Genomic DNA, 6,536 nt, shown 5'->3' with positions numbered 1-6,536 from the left:
CGCGCTCGCTCTCCTAACTGCAGAATTACTCACGATCCTTAAAGACTGACCTTAAGTGGCCAATTAAGTAATAAATTATTAGCTGAAGCAGCTACAGGAATAGAATCCCCCGTATATCGAAAGAATACCCCCAACAAAAAGTTTAATCAAACATCTGACCGATGCCGCGGCTCGCCTGGTGTTTACACTTCGTAAGGAATGATAGAGCCGAGTCGGTCTAATCTAAATAGATTTATTTTTTAAGAACGTATGCGTTGCAGGATATATAATATCTTCCCTTAAGTATTTCAGTAGGGTTTATTGACCAAAACTATGAAATACGTCGCGGGTCCCCTGCAGTCTACGGATCGATATTCTGCGCTCCATTTGGCGTAACATTTCCCAAAGCTGTCGAGGCACCGAAGGTCGTATGAACAACGATCTAGAGGTCCGCGTCAGGTGTTGCATCTTGACAACTCTACTAGAGGTCACTAGAGGTTCACTTGGCCGGATGGCGTCGATGCTTTAATGGCGCCCACCTCGTACCTTTTGCCTTCTTCAGCATCTGAGGTGGCCTCTCATATTTCAACAGGTTAGCTGAACCTCGAGGCTTTACTAGGTTATCATCCTGATACTTGTGTATTCCTAGACCTAAGCGTACATTGAAAGTCATACAGCGCCCATCGGCAACCCAAGTCACCAAGCCGGTCAAGAATGGTCCCAGCAAAGTTCTTGATTGGACCGCTCCGTGATAACCGTTCCCATCCTCTTGGATTTAAAGCTCTTGTTCTTTCTTTAGGATACTTGTGGCTTTGTATATAGTTAGAGACCCCGCTGTTATTGGTGCTGATGGGAATAAATAGAGCTTTTCCTAATGGCATTAGGCAGCTGCAGGAGGTCTTGTGACAATCTAACAAGGGTCTTACCAAACACAGCCGGCTCTGTAAGCCGCGTCGATCCTGTGTTTTCGGTGCTTCTTTCTGCAGTTAAAGCCAGCCAGGCGTTTCTGATATGACTTGCGGTTCTTATGTGGTCTCAGAAAACATGTTATTTCCTTCTCTTCTGTGAATGTGTCCCACTTTGTCGCTTTTGCGGTGGCATCCGGTGGCCACACAGAAAACCCATTGGTCGTTTATGAATTCGACGTGGCGGGAAACGGGTGCTGCGTCCCGCTGACTTGACCTGATAGCCATATGCGACGCAAACAAATTATCCCTTGGGGGGGGTTCTGTTCCAGTATGGATTATAATTTTTTCACTTCTTACCCCTTAAAACCTCAGAGAGCGCGAACTGTAACATCCAGCGGTATTACTGGTTTGTGAGAACGGGAAACAAATAATGTTTAGGATAAAACCGATGCCGCCGGTTATTGCTTCTATCAAACACGCTGTTTATATATATATATCTATATATTATTTTTGGGACCGTAATTATTTACCTCCCTTTCAACGCTGACTTGGTATCAGCGCGTCATTAGCGGATTTATCCAGCGCGGAGCTGGCCTGATGCGCTCTTGCAGTGTCATGGCTTTTAAAACCGCCTTTTTACATTGCATTTTTTTTATTTTTTCTTATATTTTTTTTTTTCCAACGCTACCCAAACGAAGGGTGGTCTCCAAATAATCCGGCCGTCTAAATCAGTGTTCTGAGATAGTACGCGACATTGACGTCCGGTTCAGGCGTCGCCGCGTTCCCCCCAATCTGAGACTAACGGACAGACTTGGGAGCCGAAGCCAAGCCTTTCTCTCCTGATTTTCGGCGTCGTGTAGCGCCCCGCCGCCGGGACCTCTTCTTTAGGCATCGTTATCAGACATCTTCCTGGGAGCGCGAAGCCCGGGTACCGCGACAAATACCCCTCTGCTCATTCTACCAGTAACCTCGGCCACGGAATGGACGCGGAGAATTCTTTATTAGTGGCGACAGACTGTGCCCGTTCTTCGAAGCCTCCGCGGCTTTAAGCGCGCAGTTAACGAGGGGGGAACCCGTCCTGATATTTCACAGGGGAGAACATCATGTGGTTCCCACTCGACATGTCAACCTGTGATACTTTTTTAATATATTTTTCAAGCCGTTACAACTTATTACATTTTTTTTTTTTTTGGATTTATAAGTTTTCTTTTTTTTTTTTTTTTTTGTTTTTTTTTTTTTTTCTTTTTCTTTGAAATATTTTTAACTGCATTTCACAATAATGACTAATTTTTAATCACGCATCCACTTAATTATCCACCATTAATTGCCGTCTTGATTTTTTGGATAAATGAAAAAAAAAACACCGTTTTTTTTTGTATGTAAAAGTATATATCTTCTTTTATTTTAATATTTTTTTTTTTGCTTTATGGTATTTTAGCTGGTGAGAGGCGATACGTTCACTTCGTCACTCCTCGCCACGGCATGTTAAACTGTTTCACTAACCATATATTTTGGTGTTCAGTAAAGGTTATTGCTGATTCTATTTGTACCACGATAAAAAAAAAATAAACTGTTTAAAGCTGCATTTCACATTACCCCAAAAAATCCGATTCCTCTCTGAAAGCAAACATGCCATTTTTATTTATTTTTTTTCTCTTCTGTCTAGATATAATGCGCAAATAAGTAGAAATAAGTATTTTCTTGGTATTTGGTCCCACCGTATTGGATAAATACAGCATGGTCGAATCCGACTGCAGTCCCACTAATAGTACTTTTATGATATACGTGACTACCCTAGCAGGATACCCTTTAATCGGATGTTAAAGCCCACCATAGCAGCAGAAGTCCACCGCGACAGGAGAGTAACTTTGGGGGTGAACCGATCTGAAATGCCGCTTTAAGTGGTTAGGGCGCCACATAGGTGCGTAACCGTACCGTATCCGAGTGCGTTGCCGCTCCTCTGGGACGCCGAAAATGTTTAAGCACACATTGTGTATACGAGAAACTTTTTTTAAAAATTTCTGTTGATATTGTTAAGTTACCCGGGTAGTTTTTACTTTGATGTTAGGGGCAAAGGGGTAGGTGGGTGGGGGAGGGGTGCAGTTTTATCTTTTTGATGTAACACTGTTCTTTATGATAGTCGAGCTACGCAATACGTATTTACAGTCAATTCACGAGAACCCTTGTAATCTAAGAGCCAGATCGGGGGACTTTTAAGCGTTGGCCCAGCAGAAGGGGGTCTTTGGGAACCACAATTCTCGGTAGGCGGACTTCTTGTACGCTGCTCTGAGAGTAGCACTGCAGAACTGGGTGAGTTCGCCTCCGCTCGGCCTTCCGTCTGGGCTGTCGCCACCGTATTCACCATCACGACCAAGAGCGTGTTCTCTTGGTACCTCGCACGACTCGCCATCATCTGGCGGCCGGCAACCGCTTTTAGGTTCTCAATGCGCTGCGGCTTTCTGGTAGCCATCGCAGATGCCCAAGCCCTAAGGGCTCTAGTCGTGTAAGGGTAGGAAAGGTGGCGGTGTATAATAGTACCGATGCATTGTTAAGTAGATTGATATTACGATAGTAGGGCATCAAGATGTTCCTGAACGTTTGATGCCTCACGTAGACTGAGCAGTCCTTAGGAACTGCTCATTTCATGTTATTTTCTCCCCTTTTTTTGGCTTGTTTTGCATACACATTCTATATACCTTTTTTTCCCTTTAATATACATTTTTTTCCTTTTAATTTCAGGGATGCTTTGCGTTCCTGGCAAGAGATCTAACACACACACACTGCTGTATTTCAGTGACTTTTTAGTATATATATATTTTTTTTTCTTTTAAGTATCTTTAAGAAAAATAAACTAACACATCCTTTTCGTGTTCAGAATTGAACCTGAGAGAGAGAAAAAAAATATAATAATTATTTCTAACAAAAAAAATTCACAAAAAAAAAAATCCCTTGCACCTAAATCCTTAGGGCGTAAAAAACCTGACCTATCTGTCTCCGCTGCACACGTACTTGTGATATTATGCTTTTTTTCTGGTTTAGTGGTAACTAATTGCTAATGAATTTTCATGAAGATAAAAACCTTTGAAAGAAAATTATGCTGACTTTCAAAGTATTAACTATATATATCGTAAGCCCGCGCCCTCTTGATCCTGATTAATATTAAACGTCCGCTTTCTCTTTGGAAATGTTTTTATTTAAAATAAAAATAATTAATTTTTTTTTTTTTTTTTTTTTTAGCTAGGTGAGCTTTTCACTGCAATGATCTTTGTTAGTAATTCATGTTTAACGAATACTGTCTGTGTTACTTACAATGAGAAAAAAAAAAAATGGCTTCTGGATTATATTTTCTTCCCTGTTAATAAATGCCCCCTTATGCTAGTCACCTGTTTAGTGGATGGGTAATGTGTAACTATCTCCCATGTCCCAAATCTTCCCGTCCTGTACCCCCCCCCTTATATCTCCCAGCATCTCCATAGTTTATCAATGTAAGTTAGAGCGGCTAAAACTCTGGGAATGTCTGTTTTTTGCTGAGAAGGTGACCTTATGATGCAGAATGTTCAAGAATGCTTCATGGAGGAGCTTGGTTTCCAGTTAGAAAGACTTACAGTGCTTAATAAAGTCTATTCTTTTAGTAAAAAAATGGTGTTTTGGTCTCTTTTTTTGTTAATTGTTTACTTTTACAAATAAGCGCAGACCTTGGGTTTGGGGACAGAATCTCTAAACTGGCTTTTAAGGTTTTGGACCACCCATTGCGTGATGGCATCCACGTCCTAAGTAAATGAGGTGTTCTGGTTCACCTTCACCAGCTCGGTTACCCACGCGGCAGGCTTGGTCTTCCAAGAGTTCCCAAGGAGCAGAAAGGGCCACCTTGAGCCCATCTCTAATCCGCACACCAAGCTTGATGGAGGAGACCCGAAAGCCTGTATTTCAAGAAGCTTGTCAACTAACTACATGATGAATTCAGAGAACCACACAGTCGTTCACAAGAGCGATTCGAACGAGATGTAAAAGTCTCCATCTGCCACTCAATGGAATGAGTTGGAAACTTATTTTATAACATACAATCCAATCTGAAAACCCAAAGATGGCAGGGCATGTGCATTGGTTATGTATATATTATTAATCTATATACTTCATCAGCTCAAACTCTTGTATAGGACCAAGGAACATCCTCTTATCCTCTTATTATTAGCCAAGCTTAGAACGAGAAGGACAGATGCAATCGGTGTTAGGAACGTCAGTAACAGTTGTCAAGTAAAAAGAGTTCTGATGGCGGTGATCAAGAACATTGTGATGAGTGTCAATGGCTGTTATCAGGGACATTGTGATGAGTGGGAATGTGTGTGAATGGATGTGATGAGTGGGAGTGATCAGAAACATTGGGACGAGAGGGGTGACCTGTGGTTGCGATCAGAGATGGAACATTGTAATGTTACTGGGACGGACTGTCAGATCAGGGACTAAATAAGGAGTTTAAGCCAACGTTAACTATACTCCTCTGCTCATGAGCCAAACCAGGAGTTGGGTTTCAAGCAAATCTGTTTCCACCGGCCCTAAGAGTGATTCACATAGTAAGCTTTCTATAGCATTTAAACCTTGAATTCCATAAGAAATGTCAGCTTTAACATATTATCACAATCAGGAACTCTGAGTTTGACCTCAAGCTTCATGTTTTTGGCCCCAGGCTCAGGGTAATGAAGCGGATTCTCAGGGTCACACCGTCTGGAACCCATTCCTTTCCATACCTAGGAACGCCCGGGCTTCGGCTAACTGGATCCTTCCCTGTTCAGGTAGCGAGTGAGCGGGTCAACTGACATCAGATGTACGCTTGGGGCTAGGCCAGCAAAATTGGATGTAGTAGGAGGGGAAGCGGACGGGGAGCTCCTCCACACCGCTCCAGCGACCCAGAGAAGCGTCGCTTCACCCAGAGACTCCGGGGGGACCGGAGAGTTCCCAGGTACGCTCCTTCCTGTTCTACACGGCTGTGATCATATATGACTCCCAACTGGATCTTTGGCTACCAGTATGTTATGTTTGATATTCCAGCTTGAATACAGGTGAGTCAATTGTGTAAAGTCAAGGTTTCCATGAGCAGGTCACTACATAGAATCTTTAAGATGGACTTTTAAAGGGTTAATACTCCCGGGATCTTTTTATTTCTAAGGTCCCCAGGTATGGATAGCTTCAAGTCGAGCGTGGCACATGAACGCGTCTACTCCACACAAAATGCTTTGCAATCGGAATAAAGCTTCCAACGCTTAGTTCCCACATATGCCCGGGTTACCAAAATGATGCATAGAATTATTACATGTGAAGATATGTATGAACGAGCGTGTTTTCTTTATTTTTGTTCAATTGCCAAATTACCAAAAATCACGTAGCCGTTATGTATTCCTGCCACCACCAAGATGGCGCAGTTATATTTACAAAGCAGCTTCAAGCAACTTTATTGACAAACTCAAGTCGCTGGCTAGTGACGCTAAAGTTAGGCGGAGTTATCGGGGGGGGCTAATGGCGTCGCTAAGGCCTATGTCTCCTCCGTTACCGAAGCCGCGGTGTTCGCGGATACAGTCCGGGTTAACCCTTACCGTGATCGGTCTGTGATTGTTCTGTCACCTGCATCCGTCAGGCGCCTCCTCCTCGCTTTCT

This window comes from Spea bombifrons, chromosome 8, assembly GCF_027358695.1.
Source record: "Spea bombifrons isolate aSpeBom1 chromosome 8, aSpeBom1.2.pri, whole genome shotgun sequence".
NCBI classification, from domain to species: Eukaryota; Metazoa; Chordata; class Amphibia; order Anura; family Pelobatidae; genus Spea; species Spea bombifrons.
Note: the sequence above shows the minus strand (reverse complement) of the source record.